Source organism: Hyla sarda, unplaced genomic scaffold, assembly GCF_029499605.1.
Source record: "Hyla sarda isolate aHylSar1 unplaced genomic scaffold, aHylSar1.hap1 scaffold_2014, whole genome shotgun sequence".
Taxonomy (NCBI): domain Eukaryota; kingdom Metazoa; phylum Chordata; class Amphibia; order Anura; family Hylidae; genus Hyla; species Hyla sarda.
The window spans coordinates 1,440-27,534 of record NW_026608676.1 but is presented as its reverse complement, the minus strand read 5'-3'; the positions used below and the strand labels follow the sequence as shown (position 1 = coordinate 27,534).

Sequence of the window (26,095 nt, the reverse complement as noted above, 5' to 3'; positions counted from 1 at the left end):
TTAGGTTCTGCTGTGTGTACTGGTGGTTGACTGCCCCCCAGCCCAGAGTGTGCATGGAAAATTGTCTGGCAGCCTCCCTGACAGCAAGCAGTGATAGTGCCCATGAAGGGGACCTTGTTGGGCCCGCCCCTTTCACGGTTATCGCTTCTCGGCCTTTTGGCTAAGATCAAGTGTAGTATCTGTTCTTATCAGTTTAATATCTGATACGTCCCCTATCTGGGGACCATATATTAAATGGATTTTTGAGAACGGGGGCCGATTTCGAAGCTTGCTTCCGTCGCCCTATGCATTGACCCGATATGGCAGTATCTTCGGGTACAGTGCACCACCCCCTTACAGGGTTAAAAAGAAAGATTCCTACTTTCATTGCTACCTGCTTGCTGGCTAGCCAGCTAGCCAGCCCTGTGGGCCTTGCTGCTGCTGCAGCCAAAAAACAAAAGGTGGTGCTGCTGCTGCTTCTGCTGCTTCTGCTTCTGCTTGTGTCTGGCCCCTGTTGGAGCGTCCAGGCACAGGACTTCTGCTGCTGCTGACTAAATGGCCTCCTTAATTGGATCATTTGAGTAGCCAGCACACCTGTGCAGGTAGGGCATGACATGATAGGCAGCTGCCTTGATAGCGGGTGGGTGCTGAATGTTCCTAATTGACAAAATAAGATTAATGCTTATGAAGAAATATAAAATCTCATCCCTTCCCCAATATCGCGCCACACCCCTACCCCTTAATTCCCTGGTTGAACGTGATGGACATATGTCTTTTTTCGACCGTACTAACTATGTAACTATGTAACATAACATGGGGGGGGGGGGTCTCCTGGCTGTTCACACAGGTGTGTCATTGCTGTACATTGACCATGCATTGCTTCTGTGGTATTGCAAAGGCAAAGACAAATGCTTCCAGCCATCCATTGCACTAATGGATTGGTCATCAGCTGGCTGTCTATGTCCCGCATCAATATAGACCAAAGTACAGAGGGTTAGGCTATGCTATTGTGCACCTACCTGATGCATCAGAAGGTGCGAGGCCCTTGCTAAATTCTGTGCACAGACTTTGAGATCTATGCTTTAGACTGTATCTAAACCTGCTCCAACATGGACTGACATTCTGGCCTACTTTCAGCCGATGCGACTTGTCTGTCGCTGAACAGTCGCTTTTTATGTATTCAGCACCTATGTATAATGTTGTAAAAATGCTCTAGAAGCTAAAGTCGCAGAAATGTCACACATATTTGGCCTGCAACTTTCTGTGCGACAAATTCAGACAGGAAAAATCAGTATAAATCCTTAGAAAATTATCCCCCAGTGTCTCCATCTGCTGGCGGTATTGAATAAGCATTGCTGCACTGATGGGGTATGCATTAGACGAAAAAAAAGAAGAAAAAGAAGAATAATACGCCCAGAAAAGAGGCGAAAAGGAGAAAAACGTAAAAAAACGTGAAAAAAAAGTAAGAGGAAGAGAAGGGAAAAAAAGGTGGAAATGGGTTTAAAAGTGATTTCGGCGGAGAAATATATATATATATATATATATATATATATATATATATATATATATATGCGCACACACACACATAGATATAAACGTATTCTCCGTTGAGATATTGCAGCCGCTGCTGTGTCCAGGCCCAGGAGCCTTAGCACTGTGCTGTGATGTCACTCAATACCACTGACATCACTAGGTGTAAACAACATCTCTCCTTTGCTGTGTATGTGACTATGGAGCTGTTTGGTGATGTCGTCTATTACGGCCTTCATAGAAGCAACAGGAGATTGTTGCATCCATCTTGAACCCTCAGAACTACAGTGCTATGATGTCACTCACTTCCACAGGCCTTGCAGAGTGTAAACAACAACAACCCAGCTTTGTTGTGTATGTAACCAAAGGGATTTGTGATGTCACCTAGAACCTTCACAGCAGCGACAGCTTTATGAGGAGCATCAGCACTGCTCTGCCTGAGCAGAACCATCACCGCCATAGGTTGTCAAATAACCCGGATTTAACCCACACAGGTAAGTCCAATAGGGTGCAGGCATGTCCTCTATGCTTACAGCTTCCCGTGGGTGTTGGTTTGATACCGTTTGGGGACAGCCAAGGAGGCATCTGCAGGCAACAAAGGTAGGTGTGTGCTTGTGTGTGTGTTTCCTATGCAGATCCTAAGCCCAGTGTCACATGCAAGTAGGAGGAGTAAGAAGGGTTCCTGGCAAATCCGGGTTATGGATTGCATTTAAAAAGGCCCCGTGGGAGTGCAATGGGCCCCTGTCTTGCTGCTTAGCAATAATGGTATGGGTTTAGGTTCTGCTGTGTGTACTGGTGGTTGACTGCCCCCCAGCCCAGAGTGTGCATGGAAAATTGTCTGGCAGCCTCCCTGACAGCAAGCAGTGATAGTGCCCATGAAGGGGACCTTGTTGGGCCCGCCCCTTTCACGGTTATCGCTTCTCGGCCTTTTGGCTAAGATCAAGTGTAGTATCTGTTCTTATCAGTTTAATATCTGATACGTCCCCTATCTGGGGACCATATATTAAATGGATTTTTGAGAACGGGGGCCGATTTCGAAGCTTGCTTCCGTCGCCCTATGCATTGACCCGATATGGCAGTATCTTCGGGTACAGTGCACCACCCCCTTACAGGGTTAAAAAGAAAGATTCCTACTTTCATTGCTACCTGCTTGCTGGCTAGCCAGCTAGCCAGCCCTGTGGGCCTTGCTGCTGCTGCAGCCAAAAAACAAAAGGTGGTGCTGCTGCTGCTTCTGCTGCTTCTGCTTCTGCTTGTGTCTGGCCCCTGTTGGAGCGTCCAGGCACAGGACTTCTGCTGCTGCTGACTAAATGGCCTCCTTAATTGGATCATTTGAGTAGCCAGCACACCTGTGCAGGTAGGGCATGACATGATAGGCAGCTGCCTTGATAGCGGGTGGGTGCTGAATGTTCCTAATTGACAAAATAAGATTAATGCTTATGAAGAAATATAAAATCTCATCCCTTCCCCAATATCGCGCCACACCCCTACCCCTTAATTCCCTGGTTGAACGTGATGGACATATGTCTTTTTTCGACCGTACTAACTATGTAACTATGTAACATAACATGGGGGGGGGGGGTCTCCTGGCTGTTCACACAGGTGTGTCATTGCTGTACATTGACCATGCATTGCTTCTGTGGTATTGCAAAGGCAAAGACAAATGCTTCCAGCCATCCATTGCACTAATGGATTGGTCATCAGCTGGCTGTCTATGTCCCGCATCAATATAGACCAAAGTACAGAGGGTTAGGCTATGCTATTGTGCACCTACCTGATGCATCAGAAGGTGCGAGGCCCTTGCTAAATTCTGTGCACAGACTTTGAGATCTATGCTTTAGACTGTATCTAAACCTGCTCCAACATGGACTGACATTCTGGCCTACTTTCAGCCGATGCGACTTGTCTGTCGCTGAACAGTCGCTTTTTATGTATTCAGCACCTATGTATAATGTTGTAAAAATGCTCTAGAAGCTAAAATCGCAGAAATGTCACACATATTTGGCCTGCAACTTTCTGTGCGACAAATTCAGACAGGAAAAATCAGTATAAATCCTTAGAAAATTATCCCCCAGTGTCTCCATCTGCTGGCGGTATTGAATAAGCATTGCTGCACTGATGGGGTATGCATTAGACGAAAAAAAAGAAGAAAAAGAAGAATAATACGCCCAGAAAAGAGGCGAAAAGGAGAAAAACGTAAAAAAACGTGAAAAAAAAGTAAGAGGAAGAGAAGGGAAAAAAAGGTGGAAATGGGTTTAAAAGTGATTTCGGCGGAGAAATATATATATATATATATATATATATATATATATATATATGCGCACACACACACATAGATATAAACGTATTCTCCGTTGAGATATTGCAGCCGCTGCTGTGTCCAGGCCCAGGAGCCTTAGCACTGTGCTGTGATGTCACTCAATACCACTGACATCACTAGGTGTAAACAACATCTCTCCTTTGCTGTGTATGTGACTATGGAGCTGTTTGGTGATGTCGTCTATTACGGCCTTCATAGAAGCAACAGGAGATTGTTGCATCCATCTTGAACCCTCAGAACTACAGTGCTATGATGTCACTCACTTCCACAGGCCTTGCAGAGTGTAAACAACAACAACCCAGCTTTGTTGTGTATGTAACCAAAGGGATTTGTGATGTCACCTAGAACCTTCACAGCAGCGACAGCTTTATGAGGAGCATCAGCACTGCTCTGCCTGAGCAGAACCATCACCGCCATAGGTTGTCAAATAACCCGGATTTAACCCACACAGGTAAGTCCAATGGGGTGCAGGCATGTCCTCTATGCTTACAGCTTCCCGTGGGTGTTGGTTTGATACCGTTTGGGGACAGCCAAGGAGGCATCTGCAGGCAACAAAGGTAGGTGTGTGCTTGTGTGTGTGTTTCCTATGCAGATCCTAAGCCCAGTGTCACATGCAAGTAGGAGGAGTAAGAAGGGTTCCTGGCAAATCCGGGTTATGGATTGCATTTAAAAAGGCCCCGTGGGAGTGCAATGGGCCCCTGTCTTGCTGCTTAGCAATAATGGTATGGGTTTAGGTTCTGCTGTGTGTACTGGTGGTTGACTGCCCCCCAGCCCAGAGTGTGCATGGAAAATTGTCTGGCAGCCTCCCTGACAGCAAGCAGTGATAGTGCCCATGAAGGGGACCTTGTTGGGCCCGCCCCTTTCACGGTTATCGCTTCTCGGCCTTTTGGCTAAGATCAAGTGTAGTATCTGTTCTTATCAGTTTAATATCTGATACGTCCCCTATCTGGGGACCATATATTAAATGGATTTTTGAGAACGGGGGCCGATTTCGAAGCTTGCTTCCGTCGCCCTATGCATTGACCCGATATGGCAGTATCTTCGGGTACAGTGCACCACCCCCTTACAGGGTTAAAAAGAAAGATTCCTACTTTCATTGCTACCTGCTTGCTGGCTAGCCAGCTAGCCAGCCCTGTGGGCCTTGCTGCTGCTGCAGCCAAAAAACAAAAGGTGGTGCTGCTGCTGCTTCTGCTGCTTCTGCTTCTGCTTGTGTCTGGCCCCTGTTGGAGCGTCCAGGCACAGGACTTCTGCTGCTGCTGACTAAATGGCCTCCTTAATTGGATCATTTGAGTAGCCAGCACACCTGTGCAGGTAGGGCATGACATGATAGGCAGCTGCCTTGATAGCGGGTGGGTGCTGAATGTTCCTAATTGACAAAATAAGATTAATGCTTATGAAGAAATATAAAATCTCATCCCTTCCCCAATATCGCGCCACACCCCTACCCCTTAATTCCCTGGTTGAACGTGATGGACATATGTCTTTTTTCGACCGTACTAACTATGTAACTATGTAACATAACATGGGGGGGGGGGGGGTCTCCTGGCTGTTCACACAGGTGTGTCATTGCTGTACATTGACCATGCATTGCTTCTGTGGTATTGCAAAGGCAAAGACAAATGCTTCCAGCCATCCATTGCACTAATGGATTGGTCATCAGCTGGCTGTCTATGTCCCGCATCAATATAGACCAAAGTACAGAGGGTTAGGCTATGCTATTGTGCACCTACCTGATGCATCAGAAGGTGCGAGGCCCTTGCTAAATTCTGTGCACAGACTTTGAGATCTATGCTTTAGACTGTATCTAAACCTGCTCCAACATGGACTGACATTCTGGCCTACTTTCAGCCGATGCGACTTGTCTGTCGCTGAACAGTCGCTTTTTATGTATTCAGCACCTATGTATAATGTTGTAAAAATGCTCTAGAAGCTAAAGTCGCAGAAATGTCACACATATTTGGCCTGCAACTTTCTGTGCGACAAATTCAGACAGGAAAAATCAGTATAAATCCTTAGAAAATTATCCCCCAGTGTCTCCATCTGCTGGCGGTATTGAATAAGCATTGCTGCACTGATGGGGTATGCATTAGACGAAAAAAAAGAAGAAAAAGAAGAATAATACGCCCAGAAAAGAGGCGAAAAGGAGAAAAACGTAAAAAAACGTGAAAAAAAAGTAAGAGGAAGAGAAGGGAAAAAAAGGTGGAAATGGGTTTAAAAGTGATTTCGGCGGAGAAATATATATATATATATATATATATATATATATATATATATATATATATGCGCATACACACACATAGATATAAACGTATTCTCCGTTGAGATATTGCAGCCGCTGCTGTGTCCAGGCCCAGGAGCCTTAGCACTGTGCTGTGATGTCACTCAATACCACTGACATCACTAGGTGTAAACAACATCTCTCCTTTGCTGTGTATGTGACTATGGAGCTGTTTGGTGATGTCGTCTATTACGGCCTTCATAGAAGCAACAGGAGATTGTTGCATCCATCTTGAACCCTCAGAACTACAGTGCTATGATGTCACTCACTTCCACAGGCCTTGCAGAGTGTAAACAACAACAACCCAGCTTTGTTGTGTATGTAACCAAAGGGATTTGTGATGTCACCTAGAACCTTCACAGCAGCGACAGCTTTATGAGGAGCATCAGCACTGCTCTGCCTGAGCAGAACCATCACCGCCATAGGTTGTCAAATAACCCGGATTTAACCCACACAGGTAAGTCCAATGGGGTGCAGGCATGTCCTCTATGCTTACAGCTTCCCGTGGGTGTTGGTTTGATACCGTTTGGGGACAGCCAAGGAGGCATCTGCAGGCAACAAAGGTAGGTGTGTGCTTGTGTGTGTGTTTCCTATGCAGATCCTAAGCCCAGTGTCACATGCAAGTAGGAGGAGTAAGAAGGGTTCCTGGCAAATCCGGGTTATGGATTGCATTTAAAAAGGCCCCGTGGGAGTGCAATGGGCCCCTGTCTTGCTGCTTAGCAATAATGGTATGGGTTTAGGTTCTGCTGTGTGTACTGGTGGTTGACTGCCCCCCAGCCCAGAGTGTGCATGGAAAATTGTCTGGCAGCCTCCCTGACAGCAAGCAGTGATAGTGCCCATGAAGGGGACCTTGTTGGGCCCGCCCCTTTCACGGTTATCGCTTCTCGGCCTTTTGGCTAAGATCAAGTGTAGTATCTGTTCTTATCAGTTTAATATCTGATACGTCCCCTATCTGGGGACCATATATTAAATGGATTTTTGAGAACGGGGGCCGATTTCGAAGCTTGCTTCCGTCGCCCTATGCATTGACCCGATATGGCAGTATCTTCGGGTACAGTGCACCACCCCCTTACAGGGTTAAAAAGAAAGATTCCTACTTTCATTGCTACCTGCTTGCTGGCTAGCCAGCTAGCCAGCCCTGTGGGCCTTGCTGCTGCTGCAGCCAAAAAACAAAAGGTGGTGCTGCTGCTGCTTCTGCTGCTTCTGCTTCTGCTTGTGTCTGGCCCCTGTTGGAGCGTCCAGGCACAGGACTTCTGCTGCTGCTGACTAAATGGCCTCCTTAATTGGATCATTTGAGTAGCCAGCACACCTGTGCAGGTAGGGCATGACATGATAGGCAGCTGCCTTGATAGCGGGTGGGTGCTGAATGTTCCTAATTGACAAAATAAGATTAATGCTTATGAAGAAATATAAAATCTCATCCCTTCCCCAATATCGCGCCACACCCCTACCCCTTAATTCCCTGGTTGAACGTGATGGACATATGTCTTTTTTCGACCGTACTAACTATGTAACTATGTAACATAACATGGGGGGGGGGGTCTCCTGGCTGTTCACACAGGTGTGTCATTGCTGTACATTGACCATGCATTGCTTCTGTGGTATTGCAAAGGCAAAGACAAATGCTTCCAGCCATCCATTGCACTAATGGATTGGTCATCAGCTGGCTGTCTATGTCCCGCATCAATATAGACCAAAGTACAGAGGGTTAGGCTATGCTATTGTGCACCTACCTGATGCATCAGAAGGTGCGAGGCCCTTGCTAAATTCTGTGCACAGACTTTGAGATCTATGCTTTAGACTGTATCTAAACCTGCTCCAACATGGACTGACATTCTGGCCTACTTTCAGCCGATGCGACTTGTCTGTCGCTGAACAGTCGCTTTTTATGTATTCAGCACCTATGTATAATGTTGTAAAAATGCTCTAGAAGCTAAAGTCGCAGAAATGTCACACATATTTGGCCTGCAACTTTCTGTGCGACAAATTCAGACAGGAAAAATCAGTATAAATCCTTAGAAAATTATCCCCCAGTGTCTCCATCTGCTGGCGGTATTGAATAAGCATTGCTGCACTGATGGGGTATGCATTAGACGAAAAAAAAGAAGAAAAAGAAGAATAATACCCCCAGAAAAGAGGCGAAAAGGAGAAAAACGTAAAAAAACGTGAAAAAAAAGTAAGAGGAAGAGAAGGGAAAAAAAGGTGGAAATGGGTTTAAAAGTGATTTCGGCGGAGAAATATATATATATATATATATATATATATATATATATATATATACGCGCACACACACACATATATATAAACGTATTCTCCGTTGAGATATTGCAGCCGCTGCTGTGTCCAGGCCCAGGAGCCTTAGCACTGTGCTGTGATGTCACTCAATACCACTGACATCACTAGGTGTAAACAACATCTCTCCTTTGCTGTGTATGTGACTATGGAGCTGTTTGGTGATGTCGTCTATTACGGCCTTCATAGAAGCAACAGGAGATTGTTGCATCCATCTTGAACCCTCAGAACTACAGTGCTATGATGTCACTCACTTCCACAGGCCTTGCAGAGTGTAAACAACAACAACCCAGCTTTGTTGTGTATGTAACCAAAGGGATTTGTGATGTCACCTAGAACCTTCACAGCAGCGACAGCTTTATGAGGAGCATCAGCACTGCTCTGCCTGAGCAGAACCATCACCGCCATAGGTTGTCAAATAACCCGGATTTAACCCACACAGGTAAGTCCAATGGGGTGCAGGCATGTCCTCTATGCTTACAGCTTCCCGTGGGTGTTGGTTTGATACCGTTTGGGGACAGCCAAGGAGGCATCTGCAGGCAACAAAGGTAGGTGTGTGCTTGTGTGTGTGTTTCCTATGCAGATCCTAAGCCCAGTGTCACATGCAAGTAGGAGGAGTAAGAAGGGTTCCTGGCAAATCCGGGTTATGGATTGCATTTAAAAAGGCCCCGTGGGAGTGCAATGGGCCCCTGTCTTGCTGCTTAGCAATAATGGTATGGGTTTAGGTTCTGCTGTGTGTACTGGTGGTTGACTGCCCCCCAGCCCAGAGTGTGCATGGAAAATTGTCTGGCAGCCTCCCTGACAGCAAGCAGTGATAGTGCCCATGAAGGGGACCTTGTTGGGCCCGCCCCTTTCACGGTTATCGCTTCTCGGCCTTTTGGCTAAGATCAAGTGTAGTATCTGTTCTTATCAGTTTAATATCTGATACGTCCCCTATCTGGGGACCATATATTAAATGGATTTTTGAGAACGGGGGCCGATTTCGAAGCTTGCTTCCGTCGCCCTATGCATTGACCCGATATGGCAGTATCTTCGGGTACAGTGCACCACCCCCTTACAGGGTTAAAAAGAAAGATTCCTACTTTCATTGCTACCTGCTTGCTGGCTAGCCAGCTAGCCAGCCCTGTGGGCCTTGCTGCTGCTGCAGCCAAAAAACAAAAGGTGGTGCTGCTGCTGCTTCTGCTGCTTCTGCTTCTGCTTGTGTCTGGCCCCTGTTGGAGCGTCCAGGCACAGGACTTCTGCTGCTGCTGACTAAATGGCCTCCTTAATTGGATCATTTGAGTAGCCAGCACACCTGTGCAGGTAGGGCATGACATGATAGGCAGCTGCCTTGATAGCGGGTGGGTGCTGAATGTTCCTAATTGACAAAATAAGATTAATGCTTATGAAGAAATATAAAATCTCATCCCTTCCCCAATATCGCGCCACACCCCTACCCCTTAATTCCCTGGTTGAACGTGATGGACATATGTCTTTTTTCGACCGTACTAACTATGTAACTATGTAACATAACATGGGGGGGGGGTCTCCTGGCTGTTCACACAGGTGTGTCATTGCTGTACATTGACCATGCATTGCTTCTGTGGTATTGCAAAGGCAAAGACAAATGCTTCCAGCCATCCATTGCACTAATGGATTGGTCATCAGCTGGCTGTCTATGTCCCGCATCAATATAGACCAAAGTACAGAGGGTTAGGCTATGCTATTGTGCACCTACCTGATGCATCAGAAGGTGCGAGGCCCTTGCTAAATTCTGTGCACAGACTTTGAGATCTATGCTTTAGACTGTATCTAAACCTGCTCCAACATGGACTGACATTCTGGCCTACTTTCAGCCGATGCGACTTGTCTGTCGCTGAACAGTCGCTTTTTATGTATTCAGCACCTATGTATAATGTTGTAAAAATGCTCTAGAAGCTAAAGTCGCAGAAATGTCACACATATTTGGCCTGCAACTTTCTGTGCGACAAATTCAGACAGGAAAAATCAGTATAAATCCTTAGAAAATTATCCCCCAGTGTCTCCATCTGCTGGCGGTATTGAATAAGCATTGCTGCACTGATGGGGTATGCATTAGACGAAAAAAAAGAAGAAAAAGAAGAATAATACGCCCAGAAAAGAGGCGAAAAGGAGAAAAACGTAAAAAAACGTGAAAAAAAGTAAGAGGAAGAGAAGGGAAAAAAAGGTGGAAATGGGTTTAAAAGTGATTTCGGCGGAGAAATATATATATATATATATATATATATATATATATATATATATATATGCGCACACACACACATAGATATAAACGTATTCTCCGTTGAGATATTGCAGCCGCTGCTGTGTCCAGGCCCAGGAGCCTTAGCACTGTGCTGTGATGTCACTCAATACCACTGACATCACTAGGTGTAAACAACATCTCTCCTTTGCTGTGTATGTGACTATGGAGCTGTTTGGTGATGTCGTCTATTACGGCCTTCATAGAAGCAACAGGAGATTGTTGCATCCATCTTGAACCCTCAGAACTACAGTGCTATGATGTCACTCACTTCCACAGGCCTTGCAGAGTGTAAACAACAACAACCCAGCTTTGTTGTGTATGTAACCAAAGGGATTTGTGATGTCACCTAGAACCTTCACAGCAGCGACAGCTTTATGAGGAGCATCAGCACTGCTCTGCCTGAGCAGAACCATCACCGCCATAGGTTGTCAAATAACCCGGATTTAACCCACACAGGTAAGTCCAATGGGGTGCAGGCATGTCCTCTATGCTTACAGCTTCCCGTGGGTGTTGGTTTGATACCGTTTGGGGACAGCCAAGGAGGCATCTGCAGGCAACAAAGGTAGGTGTGTGCTTGTGTGTGTGTTTCCTATGCAGATCCTAAGCCCAGTGTCACATGCAAGTAGGAGGAGTAAGAAGGGTTCCTGGCAAATCCGGGTTATGGATTGCATTTAAAAAGGCCCCGTGGGAGTGCAATGGGCCCCTGTCTTGCTGCTTAGCAATAATGGTATGGGTTTAGGTTCTGCTGTGTGTACTGGTGGTTGACTGCCCCCCAGCCCAGAGTGTGCATGGAAAATTGTCTGGCAGCCTCCCTGACAGCAAGCAGTGATAGTGCCCATGAAGGGGACCTTGTTGGGCCCGCCCCTTTCACGGTTATCGCTTCTCGGCCTTTTGGCTAAGATCAAGTGTAGTATCTGTTCTTATCAGTTTAATATCTGATACGTCCCCTATCTGGGGACCATATATTAAATGGATTTTTGAGAACGGGGGCCGATTTCGAAGCTTGCTTCCGTCGCCCTATGCATTGACCCGATATGGCAGTATCTTCGGGTACAGTGCACCACCCCCTTACAGGGTTAAAAAGAAAGATTCCTACTTTCATTGCTACCTGCTTGCTGGCTAGCCAGCTAGCCAGCCCTGTGGGCCTTGCTGCTGCTGCAGCCAAAAAACAAAAGGTGGTGCTGCTGCTGCTTCTGCTGCTTCTGCTTCTGCTTGTGTCTGGCCCCTGTTGGAGCGTCCAGGCACAGGACTTCTGCTGCTGCTGACTAAATGGCCTCCTTAATTGGATCATTTGAGTAGCCAGCACACCTGTGCAGGTAGGGCATGACATGATAGGCAGCTGCCTTGATAGCGGGTGGGTGCTGAATGTTCCTAATTGACAAAATAAGATTAATGCTTATGAAGAAATATAAAATCTCATCCCTTCCCCAATATCGCGCCACACCCCTACCCCTTAATTCCCTGGTTGAACGTGATGGACATATGTCTTTTTTCGACCGTACTAACTATGTAACTATGTAACATAACATGGGGGGGGGGGTCTCCTGGCTGTTCACACAGGTGTGTCATTGCTGTACATTGACCATGCATTGCTTCTGTGGTATTGCAAAGGCAAAGACAAATGCTTCCAGCCATCCATTGCACTAATGGATTGGTCATCAGCTGGCTGTCTATGTCCCGCATCAATATAGACCAAAGTACAGAGGGTTAGGCTATGCTATTGTGCACCTACCTGATGCATCAGAAGGTGCGAGGCCCTTGCTAAATTCTGTGCACAGACTTTGAGATCTATGCTTTAGACTGTATCTAAACCTGCTCCAACATGGACTGACATTCTGGCCTACTTTCAGCCGATGCGACTTGTCTGTCGCTGAACAGTCGCTTTTTATGTATTCAGCACCTATGTATAATGTTGTAAAAATGCTCTAGAAGCTAAAGTCGCAGAAATGTCACACATATTTGGCCTGCAACTTTCTGTGCGACAAATTCAGACAGGAAAAATCAGTATAAATTCTTAGAAAATTATCCCCCAGTGTCTCCATCTGCTGGCGGTATTGAATAAGCATTGCTGCACTGATGGGGTATGCATTAGACGAAAAAAAAGAAGAAAAAGAAGAATAATACGCCCAGAAAAGAGGCGAAAAGGAGAAAAACGTAAAAAAACGTGAAAAAAAAGTAAGAGGAAGAGAAGGGAAAAAAAGGTGGAAATGGGTTTAAAAGTGATTTCGGCGGAGAAATATATATATATATATATATATATATATATATATATATATATATATATATGCGCACACACACACATAGATATAAACGTATTCTCCGTTGAGATATTGCAGCCGCTGCTGTGTCCAGGCCCAGGAGCCTTAGCACTGTGCTGTGATGTCACTCAATACCACTGACATCACTAGGTGTAAACAACATCTCTCCTTTGCTGTGTATGTGACTATGGAGCTGTTTGGTGATGTCGTCTATTACGGCCTTCATAGAAGCAACAGGAGATTGTTGCATCCATCTTGAACCCTCAGAACTACAGTGCTATGATGTCACTCACTTCCACAGGCCTTGCAGAGTGTAAACAACAACAACCCAGCTTTGTTGTGTATGTAACCAAAGGGATTTGTGATGTCACCTAGAACCTTCACAGCAGCGACAGCTTTATGAGGAGCATCAGCACTGCTCTGCCTGAGCAGAACCATCACCGCCATAGGTTGTCAAATAACCCGGATTTAACCCACACAGGTAAGTCCAATGGGGTGCAGGCATGTCCTCTATGCTTACAGCTTCCCGTGGGTGTTGGTTTGATACCGTTTGGGGACAGCCAAGGAGGCATCTGCAGGCAACAAAGGTAGGTGTGTGCTTGTGTGTGTGTTTCCTATGCAGATCCTAAGCCCAGTGTCACATGCAAGTAGGAGGAGTAAGAAGGGTTCCTGGCAAATCCGGGTTATGGATTGCATTTAAAAAGGCCCCGTGGGAGTGCAATGGGCCCCTGTCTTGCTGCTTAGCAATAATGGTATGGGTTTAGGTTCTGCTGTGTGTACTGGTGGTTGACTGCCCCCCAGCCCAGAGTGTGCATGGAAAATTGTCTGGCAGCCTCCCTGACAGCAAGCAGTGATAGTGCCCATGAAGGGGACCTTGTTGGGCCCGCCCCTTTCACGGTTATCGCTTCTCGGCCTTTTGGCTAAGATCAAGTGTAGTATCTGTTCTTATCAGTTTAATATCTGATACGTCCCCTATCTGGGGACCATATATTAAATGGATTTTTGAGAACGGGGGCCGATTTCGAAGCTTGCTTCCGTCGCCCTATGCATTGACCCGATATGGCAGTATCTTCGGGTACAGTGCACCACCCCCTTACAGGGTTAAAAAGAAAGATTCCTACTTTCATTGCTACCTGCTTGCTGGCTAGCCAGCTAGCCAGCCCTGTGGGCCTTGCTGCTGCTGCAGCCAAAAAACAAAAGGTGGTGCTGCTGCTGCTTCTGCTGCTTCTGCTTCTGCTTGTGTCTGGCCCCTGTTGGAGCGTCCAGGCACAGGACTTCTGCTGCTGCTGACTAAATGGCCTCCTTAATTGGATCATTTGAGTAGCCAGCACACCTGTGCAGGTAGGGCATGACATGATAGGCAGCTGCCTTGATAGCGGGTGGGTGCTGAATGTTCCTAATTGACAAAATAAGATTAATGCTTATGAAGAAATATAAAATCTCATCCCTTCCCCAATATCGCGCCACACCCCTACCCCTTAATTCCCTGGTTGAACGTGATGGACATATGTCTTTTTTCGACCGTACTAACTATGTAACTATGTAACATAACATGGGGGGGGGGGTCTCCTGGCTGTTCACACAGGTGTGTCATTGCTGTACATTGACCATGCATTGCTTCTGTGGTATTGCAAAGGCAAAGACAAATGCTTCCAGCCATCCATTGCACTAATGGATTGGTCATCAGCTGGCTGTCTATGTCCCGCATCAATATAGACCAAAGTACAGAGGGTTAGGCTATGCTATTGTGCACCTACCTGATGCATCAGAAGGTGCGAGGCCCTTGCTAAATTCTGTGCACAGACTTTGAGATCTATGCTTTAGACTGTATCTAAACCTGCTCCAACATGGACTGACATTCTGGCCTACTTTCAGCCGATGCGACTTGTCTGTCGCTGAACAGTCGCTTTTTATGTATTCAGCACCTATGTATAATGTTGTAAAAATGCTCTAGAAGCTAAAGTCGCAGAAATGTCACACATATTTGGCCTGCAACTTTCTGTGCGACAAATTCAGACAGGAAAAATCAGTATAAATTCTTAGAAAATTATCCCCCAGTGTCTCCATCTGCTGGCGGTATTGAATAAGCATTGCTGCACTGATGGGGTATGCATTAGACGAAAAAAAAGAAGAAAAAGAAGAATAATACGCCCAGAAAAGAGGCGAAAAGGAGAAAAACGTAAAAAAACGTGAAAAAAAAGTAAGAGGAAGAGAAGGGAAAAAAAGGTGGAAATGGGTTTAAAAGTGATTTCGGCGGAGAAATATATATATATATATATATATATATATATATATATATATATATATATATGCGCACACACACACATAGATATAAACGTATTCTCCGTTGAGATATTGCAGCCGCTGCTGTGTCCAGGCCCAGGAGCCTTAGCACTGTGCTGTGATGTCACTCAATACCACTGACATCACTAGGTGTAAACAACATCTCTCCTTTGCTGTGTATGTGACTATGGAGCTGTTTGGTGATGTCGTCTATTACGGCCTTCATAGAAGCAACAGGAGATTGTTGCATCCATCTTGAACCCTCAGAACTACAGTGCTATGATGTCACTCACTTCCACAGGCCTTGCAGAGTGTAAACAACAACAACCCAGCTTTGTTGTGTATGTAACCAAAGGGATTTGTGATGTCACCTAGAACCTTCACAGCAGCGACAGCTTTATGAGGAGCATCAGCACTGCTCTGCCTGAGCAGAACCATCACCGCCATAGGTTGTCAAATAACCCGGATTTAACCCACACAGGTAAGTCCAATGGGGTGCAGGCATGTCCTCTATGCTTACAGCTTCCCGTGGGTGTTGGTTTGATACCGTTTGGGGACAGCCAAGGAGGCATCTGCAGGCAACAAAGGTAGGTGTGTGCTTGTGTGTGTGTTTCCTATGCAGATCCTAAGCCCAGTGTCACATGCAAGTAGGAGGAGTAAGAAGGGTTCCTGGCAAATCCGGGTTATGGATTGCATTTAAAAAGGCCCCGTGGGAGTGCAATGGGCCCCTGTCTTGCTGCTTAGCAATAATGGTATGGGTTTAGGTTCTGCTGTGTGTACTGGTGGTTGACTGCCCCCCAGCCCAGAGTGTGCATGGAAAATTGTCTGGCAGCCTCCCTGACAGCAAGCAGTGATAGTGCCCATGAAGGGGACCTTGTTGGGCCCGCCCCTTTCACGGTTATCGCTTCTCGGCCTTTTGGCTAAGATCAAGTGTAGTATCTGTTCTTATCAGTTTAATATCTGATACGTCCCCTATCTGGGGACCATATATTAAATGGATTTTTGAGAACGGGGGCCGATTTCGAAGCTTGCTTCCGTCGCCCTATGCATTGACCCGATATGGCAGTATCTTCGGGTACAGTGCACCACCCCCTTACAGGGTTAAAAAGAAAGATTCCTACTTTCATTGCTACCTGCTTGCTGGCTAGCCAGCTAGCCAGCCCTGTGGGCCTTGCTGCTGCTGCAGCCAAAAAACAAAAGGTGGTGCTGCTGCTGCTTCTGCTGCTTCTGCTTCTGCTTGTGTCTGGCCCCTGTTGGAGCGTCCAGGCACAGGACTTCTGCTGCTGCTGACTAAATGGCCTCCTTAATTGGATCATTTGAGTAGCCAGCACACCTGTGCAGGTAGGGCATGACATGATAGGCAGCTGCCTTGATAGCGGGTGGGTGCTGAATGTTCCTAATTGACAAAATAAGATTAATGCTTATGAAGAAATATAAAATCTCATCCCTTCCCCAATATCGCGCCACACCCCTACCCCTTAATTCCCTGGTTGAACGTGATGGACATATGTCTTTTTTCGACCGTACTAACTATGTAACTATGTAACATAACATGGGGGGGGGGGGTCTCCTGGCTGTTCACACAGGTGTGTCATTGCTGTACATTGACCATGCATTGCTTCTGTGGTATTGCAAAGGCAAAGACAAATGCTTCCAGCCATCCATTGCACTAATGGATTGGTCATCAGCTGGCTGTCTATGTCCCGCATCAATATAGACCAAAGTACAGAGGGTTAGGCTATGCTATTGTGCACCTACCTGATGCATCAGAAGGTGCGAGGCCCTTGCTAAATTCTGTGCACAGACTTTGAGATCTATGCTTTAGACTGTATCTAAACCTGCTCCAACATGGACTGACATTCTGGCCTACTTTCAGCCGATGCGACTTGTCTGTCGCTGAACAGTCGCTTTTTATGTATTCAGCACCTATGTATAATGTTGTAAAAATGCTCTAGAAGCTAAAGTCGCAGAAATGTCACACATATTTGGCCTGCAACTTTCTGTGCGACAAATTCAGACAGGAAAAATCAGTATAAATCCTTAGAAAATTATCCCCCAGTGTCTCCATCTGCTGGCGGTATTGAATAAGCATTGCTGCACTGATGGGGTATGCATTAGACGAAAAAAAAGAAGAAAAAGAAGAATAATACGCCCAGAAAAGAGGCGAAAAGGAGAAAAACGTAAAAAAACGTGAAAAAAAAGTAAGAGGAAGAGAAGGGAAAAAAAGGTGGAAATGGGTTTAAAAGTGATTTCGGCGGAGAAATATATATATATATATATATATATATATATATATATATATATATATATGCGCGCACACACACATAGATATAAACGTATTCTCCGTTGAGATATTGCAGCCGCTGCTGTGTCCAGGCCCAGGAGCCTTAGCACTGTGCTGTGATGTCACTCAATACCACTGACATCACTAGGTGTAAACAACATCTCTCCTTTGCTGTGTATGTGACTATGGAGCTGTTTGGTGATGTCGTCTATTACGGCCTTCATAGAAGCAACAGGAGATTGTTGCATCCATCTTGAACCCTCAGAACTACAGTGCTATGATGTCACTCACTTCCACAGGCCTTGCAGAGTGTAAACAACAACAACCCAGCTTTGTTGTGTATGTAACCAAAGGGATTTGTGATGTCACCTAGAACCTTCACAGCAGCGACAGCTTTATGAGGAGCATCAGCACTGCTCTGCCTGAGCAGAACCATCACCGCCATAGGTTGTCAAATAACCCGGATTTAACCCACACAGGTAAGTCCAATGGGGTGCAGGCATGTCCTCTATGCTTACAGCTTCCCGTGGGTGTTGGTTTGATACCGTTTGGGGACAGCCAAGGAGGCATCTGCAGGCAACAAAGGTAGGTGTGTGCTTGTGTGTGTGTTTCCTATGCAGATCCTAAGCCCAGTGTCACATGCAAGTAGGAGGAGTAAGAAGGGTTCCTGGCAAATCCGGGTTATGGATTGCATTTAAAAAGGCCCCGTGGGAGTGCAATGGGCCCCTGTCTTGCTGCTTAGCAATAATGGTATGGGTTTAGGTTCTGCTGTGTGTACTGGTGGTTGACTGCCCCCCAGCCCAGAGTGTGCATGGAAAATTGTCTGGCAGCCTCCCTGACAGCAAGCAGTGATAGTGCCCATGAAGGGGACCTTGTTGGGCCCGCCCCTTTCACGGTTATCGCTTCTCGGCCTTTTGGCTAAGATCAAGTGTAGTATCTGTTCTTATCAGTTTAATATCTGATACGTCCCCTATCTGGGGACCATATATTAAATGGATTTTTGAGAACGGGGGCCGATTTCGAAGCTTGCTTCCGTCGCCCTATGCATTGACCCGATATGGCAGTATCTTCGGGTACAGTGCACCACCCCCTTACAGGGTTAAAAAGAAAGATTCCTACTTTCATTGCTACCTGCTTGCTGGCTAGCCAGCTAGCCAGCCCTGTGGGCCTTGCTGCTGCTGCAGCCAAAAAACAAAAGGTGGTGCTGCTGCTGCTTCTGCTGCTTCTGCTTCTGCTTGTGTCTGGCCCCTGTTGGAGCGTCCAGGCACAGGACTTCTGCTGCTGCTGACTAAATGGCCTCCTTAATTGGATCATTTGAGTAGCCAGCACACCTGTGCAGGTAGGGCATGACATGATAGGCAGCTGCCTTGATAGCGGGTGGGTGCTGAATGTTCCTAATTGACAAAATAAGATTAATGCTTATGAAGAAATATAAAATCTCATCCCTTCCCCAATATCGCGCCACACCCCTACCCCTTAATTCCCTGGTTGAACGTGATGGACATATGTCTTTTTTCGACCGTACTAACTATGTAACTATGTAACATAACATGGGGGGGGGGGTCTCCTGGCTGTTCACACAGGTGTGTCATTGCTGTACATTGACCATGCATTGCTTCTGTGGTATTGCAAAGGCAAAGACAAATGCTTCCAGCCATCCATTGCACTAATGGATTGGTCATCAGCTGGCTGTCTATGTCCCGCATCAATATAGACCAAAGTACAGAGGGTTAGGCTATGCTATTGTGCACCTACCTGATGCATCAGAAGGTGCGAGGCCCTTGCTAAATTCTGTGCACAGACTTTGAGATCTATGCTTTAGACTGTATCTAAACCTGCTCCAACATGGACTGACATTCTGGCCTACTTTCAGCCGATGCGACTTGTCTGTCGCTGAACAGTCGCTTTTTATGTATTCAGCACCTATGTATAATGTTGTAAAAATGCTCTAGAAGCTAAAGTCGCAGAAATGTCACACATATTTGGCCTGCAACTTTCTGTGCGACAAATTCAGACAGGAAAAATCAGTATAAATCCTTAGAAAATTATCCCCCAGTGTCTCCATCTGCTGGCGGTATTGAATAAGCATTGCTGCACTGATGGGGTATGCATTAGACGAAAAAAAAGAAGAAAAAGAAGAATAATACGCCCAGAAAAGAGGCGAAAAGGAGAAAAACGTAAAAAAACGTGAAAAAAAAGTAAGAGGAAGAGAAGGGAAAAAAAGGTGGAAATGGGTTTAAAAGTGATTTCGGCGGAGAAATATATATATATATATATATATATATATATATATATATATATATGCGCACACACACACATAGATATAAACGTATTCTCCGTTGAGATATTGCAGCCGCTGCTGTGTCCAGGCCCAGGAGCCTTAGCACTGTGCTGTGATGTCACTCAATACCACTGACATCACTAGGTGTAAACAACATCTCTCCTTTGCTGTGTATGTGACTATGGAGCTGTTTGGTGATGTCGTCTATTACGGCCTTCATAGAAGCAACAGGAGATTGTTGCATCCATCTTGAACCCTCAGAACTACAGTGCTATGATGTCACTCACTTCCACAGGCCTTGCAGAGTGTAAACAACAACAACCCAGCTTTGTTGTGTATGTAACCAAAGGGATTTGTGATGTCACCTAGAACCTTCACAGCAGCGACAGCTTTATGAGGAGCATCAGCACTGCTCTGCCTGAGCAGAACCATCACCGCCATAGGTTGTCAAATAACCCGGATTTAACCCACACAGGTAAGTCCAATGGGGTGCAGGCATGTCCTCTATGCTTACAGCTTCCCGTGGGTGTTGGTTTGATACCGTTTGGGGACAGCCAAGGAGGCATCTGCAGGCAACAAAGGTAGGTGTGTGCTTGTGTGTGTGTTTCCTATGCAGATCCTAAGCCCAGTGTCACATGCAAGTAGGAGGAGTAAGAAGGGTTCCTGGCAAATCCGGGTTATGGATTGCATTTAAAAAGGCCCCGTGGGAGTGCAATGGGCCCCTGTCTTGCTGCTTAGCAATAATGGTATGGGTTTAGGTTCTGCTGTGTGTACTGGTGGTTGACTGCCCCCCAGCCCAGAGTGTGCATGGAAAATTGTCTGGCAGCCTCCCTGACAGCAAGCAGTGATAGTGCCCATGAAGGGGACCTTGTTGGGCCCGCCCCTTTCACGGTTATCGCTTCTCGGCCTTTTGGCTAAGATCAAGTGTAGTATCTGTTCTTATCAGTTTAATATCTGATACGTCCCCTATCTGGGGACCATATATTAAATGGATTTTTGAGAACGGGGGCCGATTTCGAAGCTTGCTTCCGTCGCCCTATGCATTGACCCGATATGGCAGTATCTTCGGGTACAGTGCACCACCCCCTTACAGGGTTAAAAAGAAAGATTCCTACTTTCATTGCTACCTGCTTGCTGGCTAGCCAGCTAGCCAGCCCTGTGGGCCTTGCTGCTGCTGCAGCCAAAAAACAAAAGGTGGTGCTGCTGCTGCAGCCAAAAAACAAAAGGTGGTGCTGCTGCTGCTTCTGCTTCTGCTTGTGTCTGGCCCCTGTTGGAGCGTCCAGGCACAGGACTTCTGCTGCTGCTGACTAAATGGCCTCCTTAATTGGATCATTTGAGTAGCCAGCACACCTGTGCAGGTAGGGCATGACATGATAGGCAGCTGCCTTGATAGCGGGTGGGTGCTGAATGTTCCTAATTGACAAAATAAGATTAATGCTTATGAAGAAATATAAAATCTCATCCCTTCCCCAATATCGCGCCACACCCCTACCCCTTAATTCCCTGGTTGAACGTGATGGACATATGTCTTTTTTCGACCGTACTAACTATGTAACTATGTAACATAACATGGGGGGGGGGGGTCTCCTGGCTGTTCACACAGGTGTGTCATTGCTGTACATTGACCATGCATTGCTTCTGTGGTATTGCAAAGGCAAAGACAAATGCTTCCAGCCATCCATTGCACTAATGGATTGGTCATCAGCTGGCTGTCTATGTCCCGCATCAATATAGACCAAAGTACAGAGGGTTAGGCTATGCTATTGTGCACCTACCTGATGCATCAGAAGGTGCGAGGCCCTTGCTAAATTCTGTGCACAGACTTTGAGATCTATGCTTTAGACTGTATCTAAACCTGCTCCAACATGGACTGACATTCTGGCCTACTTTCAGCCGATGCGACTTGTCTGTCGCTGAACAGTCGCTTTTTATGTATTCAGCACCTATGTATAATGTTGTAAAAATGCTCTAGAAGCTAAAGTCGCAGAAATGTCACACATATTTGGCCTGCAACTTTCTGTGCGACAAATTCAGACAGGAAAAATCAGTATAAATCCTTAGAAAATTATCCCCCAGTGTCTCCATCTGCTGGCGGTATTGAATAAGCATTGCTGCACTGATGGGGTATGCATTAGACGAAAAAAAAGAAGAAAAAGAAGAATAATACGCCCAGAAAAGAGGCGAAAAGGAGAAAAACGTAAAAAAACGTGAAAAAAAAGTAAGAGGAAGAGAAGGGAAAAAAAGGTGGAAATGGGTTTAAAAGTGATTTCGGCGGAGAAATATATATATATATATATATATATATATATATATATATATATATATATATGCGCACACACACACATAGATATAAACGTATTCTCCGTTGAGATATTGCAGCCGCTGCTGTGTCCAGGCCCAGGAGCCTTAGCACTGTGCTGTGATGTCACTCAATACCACTGACATCACTAGGTGTAAACAACATCTCTCCTTTGCTGTGTATGTGACTATGGAGCTGTTTGGTGATGTCGTCTATTACGGCCTTCATAGAAGCAACAGGAGATTGTTGCATCCATCTTGAACCCTCAGAACTACAGTGCTATGATGTCACTCACTTCCACAGGCCTTGCAGAGTGTAAACAACAACAACCCAGCTTTGTTGTGTATGTAACCAAAGGGATTTGTGATGTCACCTAGAACCTTCACAGCAGCGACAGCTTTATGAGGAGCATCAGCACTGCTCTGCCTGAGCAGAACCATCACCGCCATAGGTTGTCAAATAACCCGGATTTAACCCACACAGGTAAGTCCAATGGGGTGCAGGCATGTCCTCTATGCTTACAGCTTCCCGTGGGTGTTGGTTTGATACCGTTTGGGGACAGCCAAGGAGGCATCTGCAGGCAACAAAGGTAGGTGTGTGCTTGTGTGTGTGTTTCCTATGCAGATCCTAAGCCCAGTGTCACATGCAAGTAGGAGGAGTAAGAAGGGTTCCTGGCAAATCCGGGTTATGGATTGCATTTAAAAAGGCCCCGTGGGAGTGCAATGGGCCCCTGTCTTGCTGCTTAGCAATAATGGTATGGGTTTAGGTTCTGCTGTGTGTACTGGTGGTTGACTGCCCCCCAGCCCAGAGTGTGCATGGAAAATTGTCTGGCAGCCTCCCTGACAGCAAGCAGTGATAGTGCCCATGAAGGGGACCTTGTTGGGCCCGCCCCTTTCACGGTTATCGCTTCTCGGCCTTTTGGCTAAGATCAAGTGTAGTATCTGTTCTTATCAGTTTAATATCTGATACGTCCCCTATCTGGGGACCATATATTAAATGGATTTTTGAGAACGGGGGCCGATTTCGAAGCTTGCTTCCGTCGCCCTATGCATTGACCCGATATGGCAGTATCTTCGGGTACAGTGCACCACCCCCTTACAGGGTTAAAAAGAAAGATTCCTACTTTCATTGCTACCTGCTTGCTGGCTAGCCAGCTAGCCAGCCCTGTGGGCCTTGCTGCTGCTGCAGCCAAAAAACAAAAGGTGGTGCTGCTGCTGCTTCTGCTGCTTCTGCTTCTGCTTGTGTCTGGCCCCTGTTGGAGCGTCCAGGCACAGGACTTCTGCTGCTGCTGACTAAATGGCCTCCTTAATTGGATCATTTGAGTAGCCAGCACACCTGTGCAGGTAGGGCATGACATGATAGGCAGCTGCCTTGATAGCGGGTGGGTGCTGAATGTTCCTAATTGACAAAATAAGATTAATGCTTATGAAGAAATATAAAATCTCATCCCTTCCCCAATATCGCGCCACACCCCTACCCCTTAATTCCCTGGTTGAACGTGATGGACATATGTCTTTTTTCGACCGTACTAACTATGTAACTATGTAACATAACATGGGGGGGGGGGGTCTCCTGGCTGTTCACACAGGTGTGTCATTGCTGTACATTGACCATGCATTGCTTCTGTGGTATTGCAAAGGCAAAGACAAATGCTTCCAGCCATCCATTGCACTAATGGATTGGTCATCAGCTGGCTGTCTATGTCCCGCATCAATATAGACCAAAGTACAGAGGGTTAGGCTATGCTATTGTGCACCTACCTGATGCATCAGAAGGTGCGAGGCCCTTGCTAAATTCTGTGCACAGACTTTGAGATCTATGCTTTAGACTGTATCTAAACCTGCTCCAACATGGACTGACATTCTGGCCTACTTTCAGCCGATGCGACTTGTCTGTCGCTGAACAGTCGCTTTTTATGTATTCAGCACCTATGTATAATGTTGTAAAAATGCTCTAGAAGCTAAAGTCGCAGAAATGTCACACATATTTGGCCTGCAACTTTCTGTGCGACAAATTCAGACAGGAAAAATCAGTATAAATCCTTAGAAAATTATCCCCCAGTGTCTCCATCTGCTGGCGGTATTGAATAAGCATTGCTGCACTGATGGGGTATGCATTAGACGAAAAAAAAGAAGAAAAAGAAGAATAATACGCCCAGAAAAGAGGCGAAAAGGAGAAAAACGTAAAAAAACGTGAAAAAAAAGTAAGAGGAAGAGAAGGGAAAAAAAGGTGGAAATGGGTTTAAAAGTGATTTCGGCGGAGAAATATATATATATATATATATATATATATATATATATATATATATATGCGCACACACACACATAGATATAAACGTATTCTCCGTTGAGATATTGCAGCCGCTGCTGTGTCCAGGCCCAGGAGCCTTAGCACTGTGCTGTGATGTCACTCAATACCACTGACATCACTAGGTGTAAACAACATCTCTCCTTTGCTGTGTATGTGACTATGGAGCTGTTTGGTGATGTCGTCTATTACGGCCTTCATAGAAGCAACAGGAGATTGTTGCATCCATCTTGAACCCTCAGAACTACAGTGCTATGATGTCACTCACTTCCACAGGCCTTGCAGAGTGTAAACAACAACAACCCAGCTTTGTTGTGTATGTAACCAAAGGGATTTGTGATGTCACCTAGAACCTTCACAGCAGCGACAGCTTTATGAGGAGCATCAGCACTGCTCTGCCTGAGCAGAACCATCACCGCCATAGGTTGTCAAATAACCCGGATTTAACCCACACAGGTAAGTCCAATGGGGTGCAGGCATGTCCTCTATGCTTACAGCTTCCCGTGGGTGTTGGTTTGATACCGTTTGGGGACAGCCAAGGAGGCATCTGCAGGCAACAAAGGTAGGTGTGTGCTTGTGTGTGTGTTTCCTATGCAGATCCTAAGCCCAGTGTCACATGCAAGTAGGAGGAGTAAGAAGGGTTCCTGGCAAATCCGGGTTATGGATTGCATTTAAAAAGGCCCCGTGGGAGTGCAATGGGCCCCTGTCTTGCTGCTTAGCAATAATGGTATGGGTTTAGGTTCTGCTGTGTGTACTGGTGGTTGACTGCCCCCCAGCCCAGAGTGTGCATGGAAAATTGTCTGGCAGCCTCCCTGACAGCAAGCAGTGATAGTGCCCATGAAGGGGACCTTGTTGGGCCCGCCCCTTTCACGGTTATCGCTTCTCGGCCTTTTGGCTAAGATCAAGTGTAGTATCTGTTCTTATCAGTTTAATATCTGATACGTCCCCTATCTGGGGACCATATATTAAATGGATTTTTGAGAACGGGGGCCGATTTCGAAGCTTGCTTCCGTCGCCCTATGCATTGACCCGATATGGCAGTATCTTCGGGTACAGTGCACCACCCCCTTACAGGGTTAAAAAGAAAGATTCCTACTTTCATTGCTACCTGCTTGCTGGCTAGCCAGCTAGCCAGCCCTGTGGGCCTTGCTGCTGCTGCAGCCAAAAAACAAAAGGTGGTGCTGCTGCTGCTTCTGCTGCTTCTGCTTCTGCTTGTGTCTGGCCCCTGTTGGAGCGTCCAGGCACAGGACTTCTGCTGCTGCTGACTAAATGGCCTCCTTAATTGGATCATTTGAGTAGCCAGCACACCTGTGCAGGTAGGGCATGACATGATAGGCAGCTGCCTTGATAGCGGGTGGGTGCTGAATGTTCCTAATTGACAAAATAAGATTAATGCTTATGAAGAAATATAAAATCTCATCCCTTCCCCAATATCGCGCCACACCCCTACCCCTTAATTCCCTGGTTGAACGTGATGGACATATGTCTTTTTTCGACCGTACTAACTATGTAACTATGTAACATAACATGGGGGGGGGGGTCTCCTGGCTGTTCACACAGGTGTGTCATTGCTGTACATTGACCATGCATTGCTTCTGTGGTATTGCAAAGGCAAAGACAAATGCTTCCAGCCATCCATTGCACTAATGGATTGGTCATCAGCTGGCTGTCTATGTCCCGCATCAATATAGACCAAAGTACAGAGGGTTAGGCTATGCTATTGT

At 46.2% G+C, this 26,095-nt stretch overlaps 12 non-coding genes across 12 annotated transcripts; all 12 read left to right on the top strand.

The window, feature by feature from the left end:
• Window positions 1-140: 140 nt before the first annotated feature.
• LOC130317727 (U2 spliceosomal RNA) lies at window positions 141-331 on the top strand. The gene has a single exon (XR_008864789.1). It is a non-coding gene; the product is annotated as a U2 spliceosomal RNA (small nuclear RNA).
• A 2,091-nt stretch (window positions 332-2,422) lies between these two features.
• Window positions 2,423-2,613, top strand: LOC130317726 (U2 spliceosomal RNA). Its single transcript, XR_008864788.1, has one exon. It is a non-coding gene; the product is annotated as a U2 spliceosomal RNA (small nuclear RNA).
• A 2,083-nt stretch (window positions 2,614-4,696) lies between these two features.
• Window positions 4,697-4,887, top strand: LOC130317725 (U2 spliceosomal RNA). The gene has a single exon (XR_008864787.1). It is a non-coding gene; the product is annotated as a U2 spliceosomal RNA (small nuclear RNA).
• A 2,093-nt stretch (window positions 4,888-6,980) lies between these two features.
• LOC130317724 (U2 spliceosomal RNA) lies at window positions 6,981-7,171 on the top strand. Its single transcript, XR_008864786.1, has one exon. It is a non-coding gene; the product is annotated as a U2 spliceosomal RNA (small nuclear RNA).
• A 2,086-nt stretch (window positions 7,172-9,257) lies between these two features.
• On the top strand, window positions 9,258-9,448 carry LOC130317722 (U2 spliceosomal RNA). The gene has a single exon (XR_008864785.1). It is a non-coding gene; the product is annotated as a U2 spliceosomal RNA (small nuclear RNA).
• A 2,086-nt stretch (window positions 9,449-11,534) lies between these two features.
• Window positions 11,535-11,725, top strand: LOC130317721 (U2 spliceosomal RNA). Its single transcript, XR_008864784.1, has one exon. It is a non-coding gene; the product is annotated as a U2 spliceosomal RNA (small nuclear RNA).
• A 2,092-nt stretch (window positions 11,726-13,817) lies between these two features.
• LOC130317720 (U2 spliceosomal RNA) lies at window positions 13,818-14,008 on the top strand. The gene has a single exon (XR_008864783.1). It is a non-coding gene; the product is annotated as a U2 spliceosomal RNA (small nuclear RNA).
• Window positions 14,009-16,100: 2,092 nt separating this feature from the next.
• Window positions 16,101-16,291, top strand: LOC130317746 (U2 spliceosomal RNA). Its single transcript, XR_008864806.1, has one exon. It is a non-coding gene; the product is annotated as a U2 spliceosomal RNA (small nuclear RNA).
• Window positions 16,292-18,382: 2,091 nt separating this feature from the next.
• LOC130317744 (U2 spliceosomal RNA) lies at window positions 18,383-18,573 on the top strand. The gene has a single exon (XR_008864805.1). It is a non-coding gene; the product is annotated as a U2 spliceosomal RNA (small nuclear RNA).
• Window positions 18,574-20,659: 2,086 nt separating this feature from the next.
• LOC130317743 (U2 spliceosomal RNA) lies at window positions 20,660-20,850 on the top strand. The gene has a single exon (XR_008864804.1). It is a non-coding gene; the product is annotated as a U2 spliceosomal RNA (small nuclear RNA).
• Window positions 20,851-22,966: 2,116 nt separating this feature from the next.
• Window positions 22,967-23,157, top strand: LOC130317731 (U2 spliceosomal RNA). The gene has a single exon (XR_008864793.1). It is a non-coding gene; the product is annotated as a U2 spliceosomal RNA (small nuclear RNA).
• A 2,089-nt stretch (window positions 23,158-25,246) lies between these two features.
• Window positions 25,247-25,437, top strand: LOC130317719 (U2 spliceosomal RNA). The gene has a single exon (XR_008864782.1). It is a non-coding gene; the product is annotated as a U2 spliceosomal RNA (small nuclear RNA).
• Window positions 25,438-26,095: the final 658 nt, after the last annotated feature.